Source organism: Sceloporus undulatus, chromosome 2 (genome assembly GCF_019175285.1).
Source record: "Sceloporus undulatus isolate JIND9_A2432 ecotype Alabama chromosome 2, SceUnd_v1.1, whole genome shotgun sequence".
Lineage (NCBI taxonomy): Eukaryota > Metazoa > Chordata > Lepidosauria > Squamata > Phrynosomatidae > Sceloporus > Sceloporus undulatus.
The window spans coordinates 256,158,618-256,182,155 of record NC_056523.1 but is presented as its reverse complement, the minus strand read 5'-3'; the positions used below and the strand labels follow the sequence as shown (position 1 = coordinate 256,182,155).

The following is a 23,538-nucleotide window of genomic DNA, read 5'->3' as shown; positions in this document are numbered from 1 at the left end:
AGAGAGAAAGGTGGGGGGGGAGAGGTGCTTTCCTAGGAGATATTTTATATGTCATAAATGTTGATTTGTTAGCTTTGATAAACAAAGGATTTGGTTTGAGTTTAAAACAGAGGAGTTTAAAAAGGGGCAAAGTGTCTCCAGAATGGAGTGAGTATTCAAAAATGTCATAGCTTTACGGAATCATAGAATTGGAAGAGGCCTTGTGGGCCATCAAATCCAATGCCCTGCAAGATCACCAGCTAAATTATCTTCAGCAAGTTGCTGTCCAGTCTCTTTTTGAAGACATCCAGAGAAGTAAGGAAAGAAGGAAGGAACCACCAAGAAAGAGAGGGGGGAAAAAGAGTGCAGATTTGCACAATACTTGCATATGAAAATGTAAAAATATTCATTGATATTTAAAGAGAAATACATCTCAGCTCAGCCCAGAAAACAATGACTAGATAATGTATGTATGTCTGCTTCGTCTGCTGTCCATGTACAATTCCAAATCCTTCCTTTACATGGTTCTTTGGCCAGACCGAAATCAGAATTTGAGAAAGTTATCTTTTAGATGAATGGGGAATTCTGGGACTCCTAGTCCAAAAGAACAATGGAGTATTTTGGCCTTGTAGGAGGTTTGTGGGTGGTGTAGGTGGATGTTTTTTTCAAATATTTTCATGCATTTGAGTATGGCTTGTAGGAGGTTTGGGGGCTGTCTAGGTGGGATGGTTTTCCCCAAAAAAAGTTTTCATGCATTTGAGCATGATTTTTTTAGGCAAAAGAAAATTGCCCTAAAATCATCCTACAGTTGGTTTGCCATATCCATACATTCAACCATCCACAGCTTGAAAATACATTTTTAAAAATTCCAAAAAGCAAAACTTGATTTTGCCATTTTATATAACGGGTACCGTTTTACTAGACCATTGTATATACTGAGACTTGAGCATCCATGGATTTTGGTATCCATGGGGTTCCTGGAACCAAATCCCACAAGATAACAAGATACTGTATAAAAGGTTTTTTTTAAAAAAATGGAGGAGAGCTCTTGTCTCTAATTAGTTGGAAGAGCAAGACTGGAACAAAGTCTTGGGAAGAATTTTTCTTATAAATTGTAGTTAGATGGGATATGAACAGTTGCTCTATATGAAAAACTTCCTAAGACTTCTGAGATAAGAAATTAAACCAGGCAGTTTTATTCAAAAATGGATGTCCTTTGTTTCATTTGCCAGAACAAATATGGAATGTTTGAGCCCTCTTAAGACTATGCTATCATTTTGGAATGACATGCTGCCATGAAGCACTGGAGAAAGAAAAGAAATGTTTAACGATGAGGTTCTTTAAGAAAGATGACCCTTCAGGAGTTACTGACCCACATACAGGCATACTTCAGTCAACAAAGCCTCTGATAAGGAAGCTCCGTTTTACAAAGTCTTTTAATGGGTGCTGAACTCAAGCCAACTCAGCTTCCCCTCTTTTCTTTTCTTTTCTTTCTTTTCTTTTTCTTTCTTTTTTTTCTTTTTTTCTTTTCTTTTTTTTTTTTCTTTCCTTTTTTTGCAGCACTGGTTTCTGGAGGAGGACTGGAAAAAGATGGACTTTCAGTGTTGGTTTGCAGCAGCCTGTCTGTAGTAAACAATGCAATAAAGCTTGATATGGTCCTCCTGTAGCTGCATGTGCTTTTATTTTATTTTGTATTGATGTTTAACAATAGTACAATCTCAGTATTACGACAATCCACCCCCTTTGTTACACATTCCTCCTCTAATTCACAATACGTAATAGAAACTCCTATATCTGCAATTTCCATTCTATTCCTTTACATACTATTATAAATTTATTCATTTAATAATTCAAAATGCAACTTGATCATTCAGTGGTTTAGATTCACCATTACCTCGACTCATAAAAGTAACTAATGGACTCCACGTGATACCAAAAAAAGCCTTTTATATCTCACTTTGCTAGCCTTAATTTATAAGTTATCTCCTTTGACAGGGCTATAATTCATATCCTGTGTAGCCAATTCTTAATTGATAAATCCTCTAATTTCCCCCATGCTTTGACAATTTCTAGCCTTTGTAGAGCATAACATAAGTGGTATGAAATTTTTATGCAATAATTTTTTATTCTCCCTTTCAAATAGAGATATAATTCAAAATGCTCCTCTAAAATAGACCCCCACCTACTATTTGACTTAACCATGAAATAATTTCATCCCCAAATCTTCAGACCTTTGGGCATATTAGCTGCATGTACTTACATGTCTTCAGAATCATTTAGTGAGCATGTGCGAAGGGCAAAACAGAAAGAAAAGGGCAAAGCAGATTAGATTCACCAGTTACCCTAGCATGTTATAAGAAGATATAAAAGTTTTGCCACCAAAATGGAAATCATAAGAAAAGTGGAGGCTGATGAAAGGGGGGGAAATAATCCTAGGATCGTTTTTGAAGATGTTTTAAAGTGATCTCTAGAAGATTCAAGTCATCTCTAGAAGAATCATAATATCAGTTTTGAATAAAAAGTTTGCTGAAACATGTCGAACTGCTCTTCTGTTTTGTAGTGTATGAACCTATCCCAATTCTTTCAATGTTATTTCTGCCTCTGATACAAAAGTTTCTGTTAAAGAAGTAAATTCCAGGAACACATCTGCTTCATTAAGTGAGGTATTCTTGTACACTGATTTTTCTGAATTCCATCACCAGATATTTAAGGACAGCAAGATTATGGGATGGGATAGGAAAAAGAAAAAGAAAAGTGTAATGGGTAATGGTTTCTTTGTATCCTGTAGGGTGTTTAATGGACAAATAACTTTTTTAAAATGCTAATTTTTTACTCTTTGTGTAAAGGCTTTGTTTGTACAGTCATAATTCACACAATGACTGGGAAATTTGACCCAGCTTGAAGTATTTTGTCTGAAAGTCCCTTTATCATGACTTTTTATTTGGTAATTAATCACTTTAGGGTCTCCATATGTCAGAAGTGACTTGAAGGCACACAACAACAAACATTTAGATACAATTTGAACTGCACTGAGCACAATATGTTTGTGGAAAATGGTATGTGTATGTATGTGTGTATGTGGTGTTGGGGAGAACCATGGCTCTTTCTGAATGTTTTTTAAATATTATTTGAATCCAGGACTGGAGTGTTGCTAATCGTTTTTTACCATGCAGCAAAGAAGTTAATTCTGTGGTTAATGTGCATAGTTTTCCCTCTTATTAAAAAAAGAATCCACAGTATGCTTCCCAAAAATATCAGGCTGATAAATGTTTACCACATCCTGTCTGGACCAGTCATAAAGCCAGATGAGCTTTTGCTTTGACTCTTCATTGCTTCCGTATTGTTGATCCCTTTCATTTTCTTGATATTTCTAAGAGACATGGAGAATTTGGGGAAATTTGGCAATTACACGGACTTCTCCTTTTTTACAGTATAATATATCTTGCCATTCACCTCAGTTAGTGAAATGTCTTGGTCCAGACCGAAGACAATTCTGCTTGTCTCAGCTATCCCCTGCCTAGTCCTCTTATCCTCTGACCACCTCTATGAGCTGCAATTGATCAGGGTTCTAGGTATACTAGACATCAAGAGAGGCTGAGGAGGAAATGGGGATGACTCTTGTTACATTGCCTTTCAAACTGGCAATTCAAGGCAGAAGGTGGATGCAGCAACAGTAGTATGGCCATATGCAGCGAAGCTTCATAAGATCTGGGTGATCATTTAGTATACCACATTTCTGAATATAATAATAAGGAGGAGGAGAAGGCAGCAGGGCGGCAGCGGCTTGAGGTGTTATACAACATACATCAAAATACATAATACCATTTAAACACATAAAACACATAGACCTAGGACCCATTAAAACCATCCATCATAAATTTAAAAATGCCAATCAGACTGAACCAATTTAAAATTCATAATTTAAAATTGACTGGGTAGACCTGCTGGAAGATGTCTTTGATACTGTTTTAAATTCAGACAGCATGTTTAGCTGTCAAATCTCTCCCAGCAGGTCATTCCACAGTCTAGAGGCAGCTGATGAAAAGATCCTCTGGATGACAGTTGCCAGTAAATATACCCCAGAGAACCCGAGTGTACAGGGTGGATTATATGGGTGCAGGCAATCTCATAGGTAATCTCATCTGAAATCATTCAGGGCTTTAATAATATTTATTTATTTATTTATTTATTTATTTATTTATTTATACCCCACTATTCAGAGTGGCTTACAAATTGTTAATTAGACATTTCCCTGCCCTCAGGCTTACAATCTAAAAAGAGAAGACACAAAATGAGAAGGGAATGGCAGTGGGGAAGGAGGAAAAGTGTAGAAGATCTTCTCTCCCTCAGAGGCCTGGACCATGCCAGATGGACTTGAGGGAGGGCCCTTCTTCTTACTCTGGCTAGGCCTGATGGAGCTGGCCTGCCCTTCTCTCCCTCTGGATGATGGTGGATGGAGGGAGGGCTGCTTTCTTTTCAGGCAAGGCCTGATGGAGCTGGCCAGTGGCGTGATTTTAATATTAGTGCGATATGCTTACTCCTACATGGACCAGCAGCAATCTGGATGTTCTATTTTGAACTAACTGGCATTGCCAAACTCGATACAAAGGTAGTTCAAGGTAGAGTGCATTGCAAAAGTCCAGCCTTGAGGTTCCCAGCATGTGCACTACCATCTTTAGGTCTTCCTGTTCTAGGAAGGGGTGCACCTGGCAATCAGCCAAAGCTGATAATAAGAATTCCTGACCATGGCATCAAGATATTTGAAAGGAGAGTGAATATAATGACATTAAGGTGCTGACTACAACTGAGCAGTGGTAGAAGTAAACTCTAGATCCCAGTGCATCATTTCACCTACCACTACTTCACAGCTCTGTACAGTTTCAGTATGGTGTTATAGTCATTCTTCTTAACAGTAAGTTTCCAAATTGTGGCTCAGGCAGAGATAGTGTGAATGTATGCTCTGGGAAGCATGAGATTCTCTTTGGCTCCATCTGACACATTCCTCTCCCAGGAGAGAGGCTTGTTCCTGAAGGAAGGAAAGTGGCTGAGGCAGCTCCTACTGCCCACACATCAGATGCAGACTACATCCTGCTTCAGGCTGCTGGAGGCATTGGAAACATTCCACAATCATGTAGTTGTGTGCCTTCAAGATGTTTTCAACTTATGGTGACCCTATCATGGGATTTTCCTGGCAATATTTATTCAGAGGGGCTTTGCCTGTGCTTTCCTCTGAAGCTGAGAGAATGTAACTGGTCCAAGATCACCAATGATTTCCATGGCAGAATGGGGATTCAAACTCTGGTTTCCAGAGTCATGGTCAAACATTCAAAGCACTACACCACACTGGCTCTCTTCCATAACCATAGGCAGTAGGGAATGAGCATTACAGTCAAGGTCAACACAAGGGACGTTGTTGCTTGAGAGAAAGGTCAAGATCATTTCATCAATACAGTTGTCTAGATTGGCAGTTAAATCTTATTTTGACAGTAGTGATAACAGAACATTTGTCACCACACCAAGAGACAACAGGGTGGTTTAGGAAGCATAACTTGGGTTTCCTGGAACACATAGCAATGCCCTCCTACAGATGGTGTGTATTGCATCATCAGTATTACCTAGCATCTACTGCCTGGGGCAGTTGGCTCATTTTGCCTGATGTAGATCTGACCTTAATGAAAGGGACTTCTTTAGCTGGGAGATTTATTGTAACAAAACAGGATAACCTCTGTCTGAGACCAAAGCTAAGTGCCTCAGTGTGAAAATTCTTAGTGCTGAAAGATAAAATAGTGATAGCAATAATACAAATAAAATATACTGTAACAGAACCCAGAAAACATCATCAAGAAAATTCAACAGCACTATGCAATAAAAAAACAAAATTCCCTTCCTTAAATGAACTGTGTATGCTTCAACTGTGTATGCTTAACTCCCCCCCCCCCACACACACACACAAATACACACAAACTCACGTGGTTTAAACAGGGTGAGCAATTTCTTAGTTGTTATACTGGGGAGGGGGGAAATTGGCATGTAGTAGTAGCTCGACTTTCCTGTTTGTGCCACCACTACTGGAATCCCTCATATGATGAAATATTAGGATCCAAGAATGTTGTAGTATCATTGGAATATTAGTGGGCCAGGTTTCTCTGCTAGAACCAAGAGATACCTATTGTTGTGTTGCTTCCTCACATCTCCCACTGTTTTCTGTGGCACTTTGGGCAGATAGAAAATAAGTTGCTTCTCCCCAGTTGTATGGCATTCCTGATCAGTGGGAATATACAAATGGAAACCCTTCTTGCTCTGATCATATAGAACAGGGAAGATGAAATCAGGTGCTGTCTAGCAAGTGGCAAAAACCAGGTTCTTGACTGTGAGACACAAAAGGAAACATATACATCTCTTAGTGACAAATGCTGCTGGTTGCACACATGGAACTATGGTTGCTCCCCTGGATAACCTTGCCAGATATCCAGGTTTACAAAACTGACTGATTTCTGAATGCATGAAACCAGAGATGTATTAGAAGCATTCCTGAATAAAAGTGGATTTCTTATTTTGAGGCAGTGTAGACAATTGTCAGAGGCTAAGAGGCTTCATTAGCCCCAAGAAGACCTTAGGAGTCTGCCACACCTGCTATATCTCCTTACTTTCTTTCTGAATGCGTGTATATGTGTACATTTGAAATGTGCAATTTTCTCCATGCACACATTTATAAGAACACACACAAACATACACAAAAAGACAGTACAAATGTGTTTTATTCAATTGCCTAAGCCATGTTGCAACTTAAAAAAAAATGAGTAGAAAATATTGCACATTTTCAACTAATACACATATAACCATACCAACAATAGTGTTGTTTAGAATTGTGCCAGGCCTAAAGATTTCATGGCCAAAACCTGAGACCTAAAGATATCACAGGAGATGTGGCCTGGTGATGTTTCAAGAGGAAGCCCCTGGAGATTTTCATGATAATATATAAACTGGTTATCTCCTCAGCCTCGTGAGGATGCTCTCAGACAGTTTAACACATCTCCTTTCTGATTCCCAGCCTGCACACACCACATTCCAGCTTTCCAACATCCACACATTTACCACATTTACTATTTCTATGGTCATCTACACACCCTGAACTTAGGCAACATCTTTCTTCCTGCCTTTGTTCATTAGTGACCATTGTTAAAGCTGAACTTGTAACTTCATCACCATACCTACAAATTTTTCATTTCTATGGCTATTCATACAGTCTGATTATAAAGGTAACTGTTCACTCCATGCATTTGAGGAAGCCTGTTAAAGCTTGTGTTACAACTTCTTTCTCACAGTTAGTCTCAAAGGTGCTATAAGATTACTTTGTGTACCTTTAAAGACAATGCTCTTGCCCTGAAATTCCTCCTCCCATTCTTAGGACTGGAAAAGAAGGGCTAGGCCCTGAGACACTGGGACAGGACAAACCTGCAACTGTGTAGTAAATGTGTGGATGTTGAACTGTAAGCTGTGTCTAGTCTGCTTTCAATCTATGCAGTGTTAACTGGAGAAAGTCTGCTTAAATCTTCTGCTGGTATGTGTTTCTTAAACTTCTTTGCTTGCTTTTGGATATGGAAGGAGGAAAGGATATTGGTGAACATCAGCTGATGAGATAATCAGGACTGGAGACTTCAGGTAATAGAAAACACTGGCAGTCTTACCATAAACACTGCTTCAGTAGGAGGTTTTCAGGCCATCAGAGTAGCAACTGCTAAGAGAATGGAGTGGCCATTTAAAAATATAATAAATGAGCTTTGGAATTATATGTGCTTTGAACAGTGGAGCTGGGACAAAGTTCAGACTGAGCTGCCAAGCCAGAAGTCCCATTGTGCCTCAACCACAAATGGGAAGAATTCCAACTATTATATAGTTGTTCAGAACAGATTGGTGTCTGTTTCACATTTCATTCTAGTTATGGCTTTTAAATAGTGAAATGTTATATTTTAGATTCAAATGCTTTTTCTAAAGTCTTCAAAACCTAATATAAAAGTTAGTTTAGTACAGACTGAGTTCAGATTGAGGACAGAGTTACACCAATGAACAAAACAACAACAGAGGCAACGTTTTTGAAATTTAGGAAGCTGATTTATTCCAAGCCAGACTGTTGATCAAGGTAGCTCAACCCAGTCTACTACAGGAGTATACAAAGTGTAGCTCTCCAGATGTTTCTAGGCTGCACCTCCCAGCATTCCTCCCCATTGATTATGTTTGCTAGGGCTGCTGGGACCAACAAAATCTAGAGGTCCACATTTTGCCCACAGATGGTCTTCTGACAACAATGCTCCAGGTTTAATTTATTAATTATTTTATTTTATTTTATTTCTATGCCGTCTTTCTCCCAAAAATGGACCCAAGGTTTTCAGAAAGAGGCGATTCCCAGAGTTTGGGGGGGGGGGGAATCATTTTTGGACTTACAGTGCCCATGACTCTTGGCCATGCTGGCTGGCGGAGTACAGGAACTGTAGTATACGAACATTATTTGCTCCATTATTAGTCTTTCCCAACCTTACCTAAAGATGCTATGGATTAAACCTGGGATCTTTCCATATAAATTAGAACTTTCCCCCAAAAGAAACTAACTAGTGCTTTCAATTTATTTCTAATTGTTATACATCTCCATATTATAATATAATGAAAATCAATTGGCCACAAAGATTCATGAACAATCTCAGAATAGAATACTGTGTCATTAGTATATCACAGTTCAAGCAATATCTAAAACTTGAATTCATAAATAGAACATGCACAAGGAAGAACTCTGGGAACTAAAATAAAAATCCCATCTGATCATAATCCTGAACCTCTTCTTTTAATATGACATCTCTAAAAAGAAATATCTGTCTATTCTAGAATCGGAAGGAATTGATTCCAATATAAGACAAAATTCTAAATGGGAAAATTGTTGAGTTTAAGTGTACCATCTCATTCTTCTCTGCTCAACAGTACATTCCACTGAGTTTATGGATGTACTCCCTGGTAAGTGGGTATAGGATTTTATCTTTAATTTCAATGGATAGATCAATGTTATCACATACAAGTTATACATCTAAGGTTGTATTTCAGCTAAGGGGAATTTTTCTTTTATTGTCAGCTTTAACTGTCAACTTGATATGCCCTGCATACAAGAAAGGACTTAGGCCCGTTACAGACTGCCCAAAAGGGGCGGTCTCGGGCCGCTGCCAGTTGCAGCGCGGAGGAGTTGCATCAGCCAAACCGCGCAACTCCTCCGCACTGCAAAGAAGAAGCGCGAAAATCGCGCTCCTTCCGGCAACCCAAAGCACACACTCGTGGTGTCACTTCCGGGCCGCGATGTGCGGACGCAGAGTGTCTGCTACATCAAAATGGCGGCGGCCATGTGGAACGGCCGCCGCCATTTGTTACGGACTCTGTCCGTAAAAGGGTAAGGGGCATCTGGAAGAGACGCCCCTTTTTCATGGCGGTGTGTAACATGCCTTTGTTTGCTATCCTGAAGCAAGGCATCAGTTCAGAGATAATGAGGGCAAGAGGGGCTTCTGTGCAAACAATCATATATAAAATTAGAAGGGATCCCAAGGGACATGTAGTCCAATTCCCTGCCATGCAAGAATATACAGATAAAACCTTCCTGAAAATGGTAATCTGGCCTCTGTTTAAAGATCTATGTTGAAGGAGAGTCCACCACCTTCCAAGACAATCCAAGCTACTTTCATACAGTTTGTACCATCAGGAGGTTCTTCCTAATGTTTAGGTATAACCTCTTTTCTTTCAGTTTGAATCCATAGGTTTGTGCTCCTGTCTCTGAAATTGCAGAAACCACATTACCACCTTACATCTAGTTTGTTCTATAAGGAGGGTTGTGTTACACCTGACTGAACTGGTTTTAAATTAACAAAATAGCTACATCACAATTCCATTTGATTTTGCCATTTTATATAAGGGAAACCATTTTAGTACCCCATTGTATATAATGGGATGTGAGCATCCACAGATTTTGGTATTCAGGGGTCCTGACACCAACCCCAGTGGTTACCAAGAGGCCACTTTATTATATCCTTTTAATATTTGGTTAAAAGAAAAGATTCAAATAAAGGGAGTCACTGGGTGACAATAAACATACTGGCTGGGGATTTTTTTAAAAAAGTATTTTGCCAAGTTTTAGTTTGGCTCTAATAATGTACCAGTATTTGATCTTCATTTTTTATTTCTGTGTCTATGCAACAATGCCATGAACAATGTCATGCTATGCCAGGTATGTTGACAGAATATCTGCCAGTCTCCTTTAGGTTTTGTGGTGTCTATCACAGAACCAGTAGACAACTAAGATCTCTCTCTCTCTCTCTCTCTCTCTTTCTTTCTCTCTGCAAATCCCATTATAAGCCATATCTTCAAATGCCATTCAAGAAATGACAGCTGAGCCATTGTGGCTAAAATTTAGCTGAGTACAAAGACAGGAGACAAGGGGACCCAAGGCAACATGATTCAATGCAGTTGTAGAAGCTGTACATCACATTATACCTCAGATGACAAAGATAATCAAAATGCCCAAATGATTTGTCATAGTGTGCTGTATATTAATGTTTCATTTTTATAGCTTCATCCCTGTTTTGGAAGAGATATTTCAACACTACAAGATCTTAGAGTAATTCATTCAGGGTTTTCATTTTCGGTACTAAAAGAAAACACACCAAAAAATATTTGAAGGTTATGTTAAGTACAGAAACTTTATCATCTGTCTAATTCTAATATGTAAAAATGCTTATTACAGACATTTATATCTCTGGTAAATATATAGGGAAGTAGTCCAGCACTTATGTAATGCCAGTGGTTCTCAAACTATGGGGCAGGACTCTGGGTGGTGGGCCAAGAATTGCTCAAGGGTGACCAGATGTTTTTCTTTTCAAGAACATGTCCTACACTTCAGCCTTCTGTCCAGGAGGAATTCCAAAATATCCTCCATTTTCAGGATGACTGAGTAACCCTGAGTAACACCATGTTTGCTGTTCACCTTTGATAAATTGGTCTATTTGGCAGTTGGTCTTCACTGCAAATAGGGGGATCCTTCTAAAGTTCTTTTTTCCCTAGAAGTAGTGACTTGGCCATGGAAACTCACTGGGTGACCTTGGGCAAGTCACACACTCTTAGTCTCAGGAAACCACATGATAGGTTCACATAAGGTGGAAATGACTTGAAAGCACACAACAACAACAACAACAACAACAACTGGAGTCAAGAGGATGTCTCATCTCTTTGTTATAATGCTAGCATTTCAGATAAGCCACTGGCCATATCGCTAGGGACTATGGCCCTTGAGGTCTCAAAAATAACTTTTAAAGCTGTCATAAAAACTAGGCGCAGCGCTCTCTCACAAAAAGCAGCAGGGCCATGCCATCCATTAAATAAATGGAACATTTGGTTGTGCCAACTACTCTGCTGGACAGGAGGAAAGACTAAAAAATTCATGCCTGAATTTTTGGAAGCTTATGAGGTTTTTTTTTAATACTTGATATCAATATTAAGATACATACATTTAGTTTGCTTTACTTACAGTTGGGTGTACATTTCTCATTTTCTGACATTTTATGCTGTTTTTGTTTTGGGAGTGAATAATTTGTAGATGCAATTAAGTAAGCAAAATTGTGATTCTAACATACTTGAGATTGTGTACTATATACTGTAACTTTATTGTAACTGTCTACATCCCACTGAGCAAAGCCAGTCATATTTCTAAGTAAACAGGCAACAGGAGTGTTAATTATTTCCTTAATGCACCCCAAGAAGCTTACAGGAATGCAGCGTCTGACCCAAATGCAATTAGCCGATCTCTTGAGGCTTTGTTCCAGGCTGTCAGTATTCTTAGATATTTTTTGTATGGTTTTGTATTCAATTTATTTTATGAGTTTGCCAATGAACTAATTCTAAGCTGGGTTGATTTGCAACCTGCTTGATTCACAGGTGCTAAATATGTGCTTTAAAACATAGTAGAGTAATGAAGGATCCAAAACAGCATGCTTTATAACTGCCAGTTGCATCTTTAGGTCATTTAAACCTTGTAAACAAAGACTATACTTTAGCCCTCACATGGTGTTTGTCTAGACAGCAGCAATTAACAGTAATTAGTGGCTGCATCTGCTGTTTGCCATGCTCATAGCCACTTGACATACAAAAGAAGCTGGGAAGATTTGAATGCTCCACTGTCTCTTTATTGTGAAGGTCTCTTTTGCTTCAGTAATGTGCCTTGAAAGCAAATGACTCTTTCTTTAAGACATTGTCTCAGGAATTTTGGCCGGTTGTTGTAACTAGGCCTGGGCATATGCTCAGGGTCTGATCTGGCAATTCAGATTATGTACCAATCTGCTCTGGAGTGATATGGAACTTTGGAGGTTCTAGCAGGTGAGCATAGCTATTGTATACCCTTGACTGAAGAATGGTATACATCTTCTCTCTGGGATGATTGTCCTCTTCCACCAAACATGCAGCTTTGGGAGGAATGCACATGAAGTGGTGAGGGAGGAAGGGTACACCCACCTAACCAGCCAGATCAGCCAAACCAACCCTGGCAATCAATGGGGTGACAGATGTCACAGCCACATTGCCCTTACATCACTTTCATATGGATTTCATTCAACTAGAGCCAGAGTGCAAATCTGGATTGTGATTCAGAAATCCAGGTTGTTGCTCATTCATTTCACCACTGTTGGGCAATCTAAATAGATGTTACTTTTCTTTGTCATCAGACAGTTAATATGTCTGGATAAACCTTGGAATCATAGTGGACCCTGAGGAAGATATTTTGTTGTTGTTAACTGCTCTCAGATCGGCTCTGACTCCTGGGGATGCTGGGGATGAGACACCTCCAAGATTCCCCATCCTCCATTGCTTGGCTCAGTCCCTGCAAATCCATGCCTGTGACTCCCCTGAGATTAATGCTGCCAAATTTCAGGCAAATAGTGTCAGGGTTTAGCAGCTTTATATTTCTTTTTATATATATATAACTTAACTTCTCAACTAATGTTTTTGAAAAAATGTGTTTGTGGGGATGTTGATTGGCTTTTTCACATTAATACAACTACAGCACTATGATTCTACTCTAACTGAGGCCCAAAACCGATGCAGATGAGGCCGACTTCTGGCCTCTCTGGGGGTGTGGCATTTATACAACACATGCTGCCAAGCTGTGCTGAAGCTGCCTTAGCTGGCACAAAAAGGAGAGGATATTTTCTTCTCCTTTCTGCAGTCCATTTGGCCCTGCAATACTGAAAATGAGTCAGGTTAGGGTAAAAAACAACTGAAAGCATCATAATACAGCAAGACAGAGTAGTATCTCCATCTGATTTATCTCCCTTTCCTTTTATACTCTTTTTGAGATACAAAGTAGCCACCCTACTTTACTACAGAGCCAATAGACAAGTGTATGTTTGCTAAAATAAATGTACCATTTTCCTGAAACTTCAAAGTAAGAAATCAGTGTGGCTATTGAAAGCAGGATATTGAAAGTAGGAAAGGAATTTGAAAGGCCATGCAGTTTTTTTTATGTGAAGAATTATCTCTGAGGAATAGATCAGCAGGATGAAACTTTTAATGACTAGATGTCCCACAGGGTGATCCCTAAGCAAACACTGAGAATGATGACAGGGCATGTTTGGTTTTGAATGCTTTGCTTGGCAGTGCCAATACGCCTGGGGGAAATGTACTTACTGAAAACAGTTGTGGTCAGTCAAGTAGGTTCAAAGGTCATATAGTCACAAAAGAGACACAAAACAACATAGGCCCAGAATGCATTGAGTCTTTTAGAAAGGATTCAATTGCTTCTGGTTTGGAACAGTTCTAATGATTTAGAACTGATTGTGACACATTCAGTTTTGAGCGTGCTTTAGTTTAGTCATATGTGTGGTAGAAGATGGAGAAGTCTTTTACAAGTGTTTCTACTGAGCTGCTTCATAGATGAAGCACAGATGGATCAGGACTGTGCCCATACCTAATTTCTATGGAACCTTGAGAGACAGTTTTAAATGTAATTCATTTCTGCTACATGTTAGTGGCTGGCATCCTTTTATAACACTCAAAGTCCACTGGAGAACCTGCATGGTGCAGTAGTTTGAGTGTGGGACTAGGACTCTGGGAGACCAGGGTTTGAATCCCCAATTGGTGATGGAAAATTATTGGGTGACCTTGGGCAATTCACACCCTCTCAGCCTCAGAAAAAGGGAATGGCAAGTCCCCTCTGAACATATTTTGCCAAGAAAAACCTATGATAAGGTCACCTTTGGGCCACCATAAGTCAAAAATTAGTTAAAAGCACACAACAATCATGGATACAACATACACCATTGTAACCTACACTTTTTAATGGTTGTGGAGAATGAAAGTCTGTTCCAATTATGCAACAGCCAAAATCATCCCAATCCAATTTTGGTCTGCTGCAGCCCTCCATACCCATATCCCCTGGCTATTTCCATGTTGGTGGAGAGCAGGGAATGCAGCAAAGATGTGTTCAGCTATTTTTCTTTCCTGGATGTACAGCAAAAACCATCATTCTCAGGTTCTCTTGAGAGCCCTAGAGTTCCCTGAGGAAGCCTGTTGAAGTCTGTGTCTGGATAAAGGAAAATAGCTGGATATGCTCCTGCTTCTCTACCAATATAGAAGTAGTTGTCTATCAGGGGCTCTTGTTACCCAAAAAGGTAAGGGGACTGGGGTGGTGGTGTCCCACCAACTGTGTCAGCTTCTCTTTAAAATGTTGGGGGGAATTTGCTTAGCTTAGCTCAATGAGGCTTGCAAAAGGCAAGGTAACCTGAGGATCATTTCCTCCTGTTTATACCAGTACTTGCTGAGGAGGATTCCACATTTAGTGAATAAGATGGTTTTTATTCAGATTATCCTCAGGGGTAGGGACTTCTGAGGTGAGAACTGGGATGTAAATGGGTAGGTTCCTGCATTAGATAACCCACAGGATCGGGCAGAGAAGGACAAATATTATACCAGAATAGTATATTGTTCCTTGATAGCCTTTCCTCCTCTTCCCTAAAGTTTGTATGTGAGTTACACCACCCCACCCCACCCGGCGACTCCTAAGCTAGCCAATCTGACCCTCTTGCTTGAAGTTCATGGCGTCCATGTTAGGGTCATGGAGAAGTGAATTTCATAATATTTCCTGATATTAAAGTGTGCCCATGCCATACGCAGGAGCACTATACTCGGCTTCCAGCTTACGCGGAAGCCACACAACAATTAAGGAAATGGTGCATGCACCTGTGGCACACATGCTGCTCCAAGCCACGAGCATGCACCCCATTGTTTGTAATGGGGTGCGAGTATACGCAAATTTCCCCTTATGCGGGGAGATCCGAAATGGATTCCCCACCTAAGGGAAGGGCCCGCTGTAAAAGGATGAGGGCCATAGAAAGTAACATCACTGTGCTCAAGGTTTGGGGCTGATATTAATATCTGAGATCCTAGCCTCAAGTGGTGATAAGTGCTTTTATGCAATGTAACAGAGACCTGATGTTCTTCCCAGATAATTGACAATGGGATTCCAGACTGACTGATGGTTTTAACTTCAGAGTGACAAAAACAGCAATTGGATTTAGGACAACCCCAAGACAAATGGATAGGAAATTTGGCTGAGAACATGGCAGGGGGTAGGCAGGAAATATTGGTTTACCGTATTTTCCGGTGTATAAGACTACTTTTTAGCCCAGGAAAATCTTTCCCAAACTCGGGGGTTGTCTTGTATGCCGGGGAAAAAAAGGCCAAGCCAGCCGGCTGGGTCCTAAAGAGAGCCCACGCAGGCAAAGCCTTCTCCCATGGTGGAGAACACACCGCGTGGCTCCTTTGCAGGATTTGCCACTGAGGACCTTTAGAGACCCAGCCGGCGGGTTAGCCTTTCCCAAAGAGCAGAGGAGCTGTGAGGCATGGGCTCGGCGAGTGAGAAAGGCCAAGACAAGACAGCTGGGTCCTAAGAGACCGCGTCCGTCACTCCCTCCCTCCCTCCCTTCCTCTCCCCCTCCCTTCCCTCCCTCCCTCCTTCCTTCTCTCCCTCCCCTTTTTCTTCCTTTTCTTCTCTTCCTTCCTTCCTTGCTTCCTCCTCTCCCTTCCCCTCCTGTCCTCCTTTTCCCGGGCACCCAGGGGGAAAGCGGTGGCATTCCTCTCTGGGGAGGTCTTTCAACCTTCCCTCCTGAGGCTCAGTCCTTCCCAAGAGAAGGAGCAGAGGGTTTCCTGCACTCTGCCTCTGCTTCTCCTCTTCCCTTCTCTTGTGAAGGATGGAGCCTTGTTGGGGGAAAGAGAGAGCTCCCCAGTCAGTTGGGAAGGAGGAAGCAAGGACCCACTTTTTGTTGCCAGGCTGGAGACTATAGTCCAAAACACACTGCAGCAATAATCCAGTCTGAGACTGCTTTAACTGCTCTGGCTCATTGCTAGGGAATTCTGGGAAATGTAGTTTTGTGAGAGATTGAGCCTTCTCTGTCAGAGAGCTCTGGTGCCACAATAAACTCCAGTTCCCAGGATTCCCTAGCACTGGGCCAGGGCAGTTAAAGTCCTCTCAAACTGGACTGTTGCTGCCCTGTGTTTTGGACCTTTGTTTCTTTTCTTTGGCTAACTGGAGAGAAAAAGAAAAACAACTCCTCTTGGCGCGCAGAGAAACCAGCCAGGCTACTCCTTAGGAATCTGTCTGGAGGCTTTTTCCAGGCTTCCCGCTTTCTTTCTTTCTTTCTTTCTTTCTTTCTTTCTCACATGCCTCTCATGGTGTATCTACATTGTAGAAGTAGAATGCGCCATCCACTTTAATTGTCATGGCTCCATCCACACAGAAGCATAGGATTTGTAGTTTTTATAAGTTTTATACAACTACAAATCCTAGGATTCCAATAGGAGCCACTTGAACTGCCATGGCTCCATCCATACAGAATCCCTGGGATTTGTAGTTTGGAGCAGCCCCCCCCCCCATTCTTTGGGCAGAGAAGGCAAAAGACCTTATAAAACTACAAATCCTAGGATTCCAATAGGATGGAGCAGCTCTTAAAGTGGCTTCAAACTGCAATAATTCTACAGTGTAGATGCATCAAGAGGAAGGGTGGGGAGAGTTTTCGCGGCAAGTGAAATAATGTTGTGTATGCTATTTCAGAAGTGGAACACACTCTTTCCTCAGAGTGTACTGGAGCCTCCTTCTTTGGAGGTCGTTAAGCAGAGGCTGGATGGCCATCTGTTGGGGATGCTTTGATTGTGATTTGCTGCATGGCAGAATGGGGTTGGACTGGATGGCCCTTGGGGTCTCTTCCAACTTTAGGGACATTATCAGAAGGCCAAGTCAGCTGGTTGGGTCCTAAGGAGAGCCCATGGTTGCAAGGCCTTCTCCAAGGCGGAGGACATGCCTCGCGGCTCCCCTGCCTCGGGAGAAGGCAGCCAGCTAGCTGGGCCCTTCCTCTTTCTCCTCCTCTTCCCCTCTTCTTTTTCTTCTTCTTCTCCTCCCCTCCTTCTTTTTCTTCCCCTCTTCCTGTTCTTCTTTCTCCTCCTCCTCCTCTTCTTCTCTTCTTCTTTTTCTCCTCCTCCTCCTCCTCTTTTTCTTCCCCTTAATCTTCTGCTTTCTCCTCCTCTTCTTCTTCTTCCCATCTTCTTTTTCTCCTCCTCCTCTACTTTTTCTTCCCCTCTTACTCTTATTCTTTCTCCACCTCCTCCTCTTCTCCCCCTCTTCCTCCTCCGCTTCTTCTTTTCCTCTTCCTCCTCCTCCTCCTTTTCTTTTTATCCTCTTTTTCCTATTCTTCTTTCTCCTCCTTTTCTTCTTTCTCCTTCTCCTTTTTTCTCCTCCCCCCTCTTTCTTTTCTGCCGCCGCTTCTGTTGTTGTTGTCGTCGTGTGCCTTCAGCTCCTTTCTGACTTATCGTGGAAGAGAGGGGTGGTCTTATACGGTGAGTATATCCCAAATACTCTATTTTAAGTTGTAAAGTTGGGGGTCGTCTTATACGCCCAGTCGTCTTATATGCTGGAATATACGGTACTTGTTTCTGCTTTTGTCTATGGTATGCAGAAATCCTGGGGGGAGGACAAAGCAATCCACAAATCCATTCAGCTTTTATCTTGATATTATCTGAGCCTTTCCCATGGGAAATTCACCTGAAGTTCCAAAGGTCATTGTGACCTTTTAAGTGCATGCCTGGCTCAAGATGTGAAAATACGAAAATATGGAAACCCCAAATATAATGCAGGCTATGTTGGGCATGTTAACACTGCAGCCAGTAAAAAGTGGGTTGGATGTTGCACTGGGAGATGTATCATACCTGTGTGCCAGAGGTATGCCTCCTCCTGGTGCAAGGAACTACACTACAGTTTTTAAAAAATATTTTTTTGATGTTGCTTCCTACATTGTTAAGTAAGCAACTTGTCACATCAGTATTGTGCTGCTTGCTGTGTCTCCATTGTTTTTCATTACTTCAAAAAACAAAAACCAACTTCCTTGATCTGTACCCTTCAATACATTGCAGGGTACAGAAATGCCTTGTGTTCACTGCAGTATTTTATGGGTTCAAAATGAAAGATGTCACACAAACCCAAACATTCAGAGCCATAAAATGTATCTTTTCATGAGGTAGAATGCTTGTTTTGAGTAGCGGGCTAATTTCCTTGTTTGCAAAATAATATAACCAATGGAAATGCAGCAACTTTCAAAGAAGTAGCTGTATTAGTCTTTTGCAGCATAAAAAGGAGGAAAGGAGGAGGAGAAGTGTGGCAGCACCTATAAATTTAATTGGCTTTTATTTTAGCATGAGCTTTTCTGGATATAAACCCACTTCTTCAGATGTAATGCAGAGTGATATTAAAGCCGCAGATTATAAAACATATTTATAAACAACAGAAATAAACATCAGAAACATAATAGCTTTGTGGGGGCAATTTTTATCCTCACCACTTTTTGTCTATAAAAAGCAAACAAAAACAACCTGCTGCATTGCAGTTGGCTGAAATTCAAGGACATTGTTTACAGCTTTTCAGGTGACAATTTAATAAAGTGTCTGCTTTTTTAGGTCTAGTTCTGTGTGAACTTTACAACAAAGCATGAGTCTGGAGGAACTCAAATGTCCTGTCTGTCTGGTTGAGGGGTTTAAGAAAGAAAATATTAAAAGATTTTAGCAGAATGGCACAAAGCTCCCCCTCTCCTGTAAATGCCCTGTGGAAAAGCCTCTTAAAATGCCTAGCAATACTCTTAAAAAGGAACTAGAAAATATTACTTGTTATGCCAAAAAGGTAACTTTGTTCCTACTTATTTATTTTACTTTTGGAATGTAACTTTGCTATGCTCGCATTTCAAAAAGTAAGTCATTAGAGACTAACAACTTTAATTATATCCAGGCTTTGCATTGTGCTCTCCCTCCATGATCTGTTCAACCAAATTAGAAAATGGATTGATTTTTTTTTTTTTTTGCCTTCTCTCCAGTTCCTTTTAAGTTCCTAATGTTTCTGGCCACTCAATTTATATTTATGCTTTATAGCCTGAACTGACAATATATCATGTATTAGATTAATCACACGTGTGGCAAAGGCCTATAGGATGTTGTTCTTTGTGCCTAGGTCCTATGATGAGGAATACCATCAAGAACAGAGGAGAAGAGAGTTTCAGGAATAACCATGTTTATGGTGAACCAATTTTTTTTGAAATCACAGTAAATCTATACAGACATACATACCCTCCAACTGTCGCAGTTTGGCAGGGATAGTTCCTATTATTTTCTGTCACCGCACTTTTCTAGCTGCTTTTCCAAATTTCTGTTTTTCTCTTTTCCTTCCACTTTCCACCTTTGTCTTCAACTTCCTTCCCTTGCTGCAAACTGAGTTCAAAGGGCATAAATAGTTTGCACTCAGTTAAGTCTGTAGATGGGAGAGCGGAGCATTGAATGGAATCTTCCCAGGAGGCTTAGGCAAAGGCAAACTACTGCACCCTCGCCTACAATGTGGCTTTTCTCTTGTTAATAACCTTTGCTGTCTTAACTATACTCTGACATTGCTTTACCTCATGCATCTCAGTTTTCATCTGTGAAAGGCTGGAGGGCATGTAAGTACAAATTGGTTATAACGTTATTAGACCAACAAGAGGGCACCATATATATTGAACCTTGCTGGTTTCTTTCTCAGGCAAAGATGATTAGGGGGGGAAAACATATAGAGGAAAGCAAAGTGATATTGTTGGGATCTCAAAAGCCAACTAGTCTTCCTCTTGTTTTGGATGTTACAGCAAGAGTAGGCTTCCCATTTATCTTTGAAAACTGGGGAAATCATGGATTAAAGGGCCTAAAAAATGTCCCTGTCCCAGATTCCTCCTTCATTGCAGAGCATGGGCGAAAGGGAAGCCAAACGTACCCAAAAGCTGAGAGTTACCCAAGCACAAACACAACCTTTCCGTACTCGGCTTTGCCTTACCTCAATCCCAGGACAAACTCTCTCTTATCTGACCCTTCCCTCTGTTTAAGGAGGTTGAGGAGGTGAAAGTATAACCTTCTACAAGTCTCTTTCTTTCTCCTCACCTATAAAGTGGAAGAGTGCTGCTGTGAAAGTGAAACCTTGATACCTTCCTTCTTATCGAGCAGCTACAGGCTGTTCTTTTTTGCTAGCAGAGGAAGGACAGGGTTGTTGTTGTTTTTGTCATTCTGAACTTGCACCCAGATTGGTGCAAGCCGACATGTCCAAAATATAAATCAGGAAAGGGGAAACCCATCAGGAAGAGGTGCCTCAGTGTATTCATTGCAAACTAAAAAAGAGAAGAGAGGAGAAGAGAAGAGAAGAAAAAGAAAGGACCTTGTTTTCTCTTCCTGTTAGGGTCCTGTGGCAGAAACTCAACCGGCAGAGCTGCCCCCTCCCCATCCCTGCAAATATTTATTGGCAGTACTAGGAAAAATCCTGCATCTTGATTTTTGTTTGGGTTTGCCTATCTGCCAATTATTAAAATCCTGTGGGGAGGTTAGGTGACATTTCATTAATTAGTTAATTAATGTGCCACTGTATTCTGCTCTGGTCAGGCCCCACCTAGAATATTGTGTCCAGTTCTGGGCACCACAATTCAGAAAGGACATTGAGAAACTGGAGCGTGTCCAAAGGAGGGCGACAAAAATGGTGAAGGGTCTGGAAACCATGCCCTATGAGGAACGACTTAGGGAGCTGGGGATGTTTAGCCTGGAGAAAAGAAGGTTAAGAGGTGATATGATAGCCCTGTTTAAATATTTGAAAGGATGTCATATTGAAGAGGGAGCAAGCTTGTTTTCTGCTGCTCCAGATACTAGGACCAGGAGCAATGGATGCAAGCTCCAGGAAAAGAGATTCCACCTCAACATTAGGAGGAACTTTCTGACAGTAAGGGCTGTTCGACAGTGGAATGCACTTCCTCGGAGGGTGATAGAATCTCCTTCCTTGTAGGTCTTTAAACAGAGGCTGGATGGCCATCTGTCAGGGATGCTTTGAATTGGATTTCCTGCATGGCAGGGGGTTGGTCTGGATGGCCCTAGTGGTCTCTTCCAACTCTACGATTCTATGATTCTATGATTCTATGTCTTCCTTCAGAATAATTTCTGATTCCTTTTTATTTGATGATCTGATGATGATGATGATGATGATGATGATGATGATGATGATGATGGCATTGTTGTTGATGATAATACAACTGAAATATGCAACAAAACAATGTTAAATCTCAAAATATGTTCGGGGGATGTTTTTTGTTGATAATCTTCCCAATGCAGTCCCATATACATTTGTCCCAGTTTTCTGGAAGACAATTATGGCAACCTTTGGTGAGAAAGTTATCATGCAGGCAGAGAGCTTAACCCCTGCCCCCATCCCCAAGAAAGGCCAAAGAGAAACAGGGAGGAGGGCTGTAAAAGAAGGCTATAAAATCTCAGTTCTCCACAGAGGTGACAAAGGGGAAGAGACCAAATATAATCCCCACTCCACATCCCTTTGGAGTTTTTAAGGATTTCATAGGTTGCCGGGGGGGGGGGGGGGGCGCTTTCATCTCAGCGGAAGATTTGAATCCACTGCAGGTTTTACTTTGAACTTTAAACACATTACACAATTGTGGAACTCAGCCCTCAAATAGTTCCATCACCTTGGATAGCTCCTTTAAAATTTGAACTGAAACCCAGAATGGATTCACACTGGAAGCCTTCATAACCACTGGATGCAGAATCTGCTGATCTTGCTTTTCTGACCACAACTCCCAGAATCTCCCACCCAGTATCACGATTGAGGGACAGATGTTGTGAAATAAATATTTATGTGCATATTCTAAGGCTTATTTTATTTCTTCATATAGTACCAGGAGCCTGAAAATTATATCAGCATAGCAGCACTGTATTCCACTCTGACCAAGAGCTCCATATCTCTGGATGCTATGATATCTATCCTCCTCCTCTCCTGCCACTCCCAATTTGCTTCCAAGCATAATCCAAAGGGCTAGTTTCTAAAAAGGACTTGGTCATGCTTATTGCAAATAATGACATTTTAGATAAATCTACTATGCAGTGAAATCAGCAGAGGAGGGGGAGGCTCTTTTCTCACTACTGTCTTTGTCAGAGGCTACAGCAGTTTCAAGAAGAACCAAGGACTTTTCTGTAATGATCCCTCTCATAGCAGAACTCCATCTGACCTTGACTGTATCATTGGATTGTTGAGAAACATAGCCTTGATTCACATTTAGTAAAGTATGAGAGTTGCCTTCTAGGTCTGACCCCATGTGTGTGTTTGTGTCATTGTGTGTATGCCTTCAAGTTGCTTGTCAACCTTTGGTGAGCCCATTAAGGATTTTCTTAGGCAAGGAAAACTGCTCCGATAACATCTTTTAAAAGGAACCATGTACTTCACTTAAACAATGTGGTTTCTTTCTACGTAGCATTACCATACAATTTATGATTTGCCATATCAAATACGATTAAAATCCTGATAATAAAAATTGTGATTGGGATATTCATATCTACTCAAAGTCACATGTTTCAAGGTGGGCTCTCCAGTATCTAAATAATAACCCCAACACAAACTCTTCCAACCTTTTATTGAAACTTCCTTCTCATGTCTTCTAAAGAATCAAGTACTGCATTTATGAAGAATCAAAGTATTTGAAAACAGAAGCTGGATATAACCAAGCAACACATATTGACCACAGTATAATAAAGGTACAATGGCACCTTTTCTCTGTTTAATATGTGATTCATCAGAGGTGATTGAAATGGCAGTGATCTCTCTGTCCTCCTACCTTGTCCACGTGAAAAAAGATCCATGCTTTTAAAGCAAAGCAACTGTTTTCTTAGTGCAATACATTTTAAAAATTTAGTTTACAAGATTACTCTCAAGAACTAGGGGAGTCTTTAATACTATCTTGCTATAAAAGAAGAATAACCAATTTTACAGCTTATAAAAGTTAACATTTCAGTGTGCTGCTGACATATCCACTGTTTGCAATTTCTGGCAATTTATATTTCCCCTGTGTGTCACTGAGTTGCCTGCAGGCAGAAAGGAATTACTGGAGAAAGGAAGAGTTAGAAGGCTGCATTAATTTCTTAATAGGACTCTACTTAGTGGCCCGTAAA

At 40.8% G+C, this 23,538-nt stretch overlaps 1 long non-coding RNA gene across 1 annotated transcript; it reads right to left on the bottom strand.

Moving 5' to 3' along the window:
• Nucleotides 1-236: 236 nt before the first annotated feature.
• On the bottom strand, nt 237-20,527 carry LOC121920764. Its single transcript, XR_006101762.1, has 3 exons — nt 20,384-20,527; nt 19,654-19,834; nt 237-1,602 (listed from the first exon to the last, which is right to left on the bottom strand). It is a non-coding gene; the product is annotated as an uncharacterized LOC121920764 (long non-coding RNA).
• Nucleotides 20,528-23,538: the final 3,011 nt, after the last annotated feature.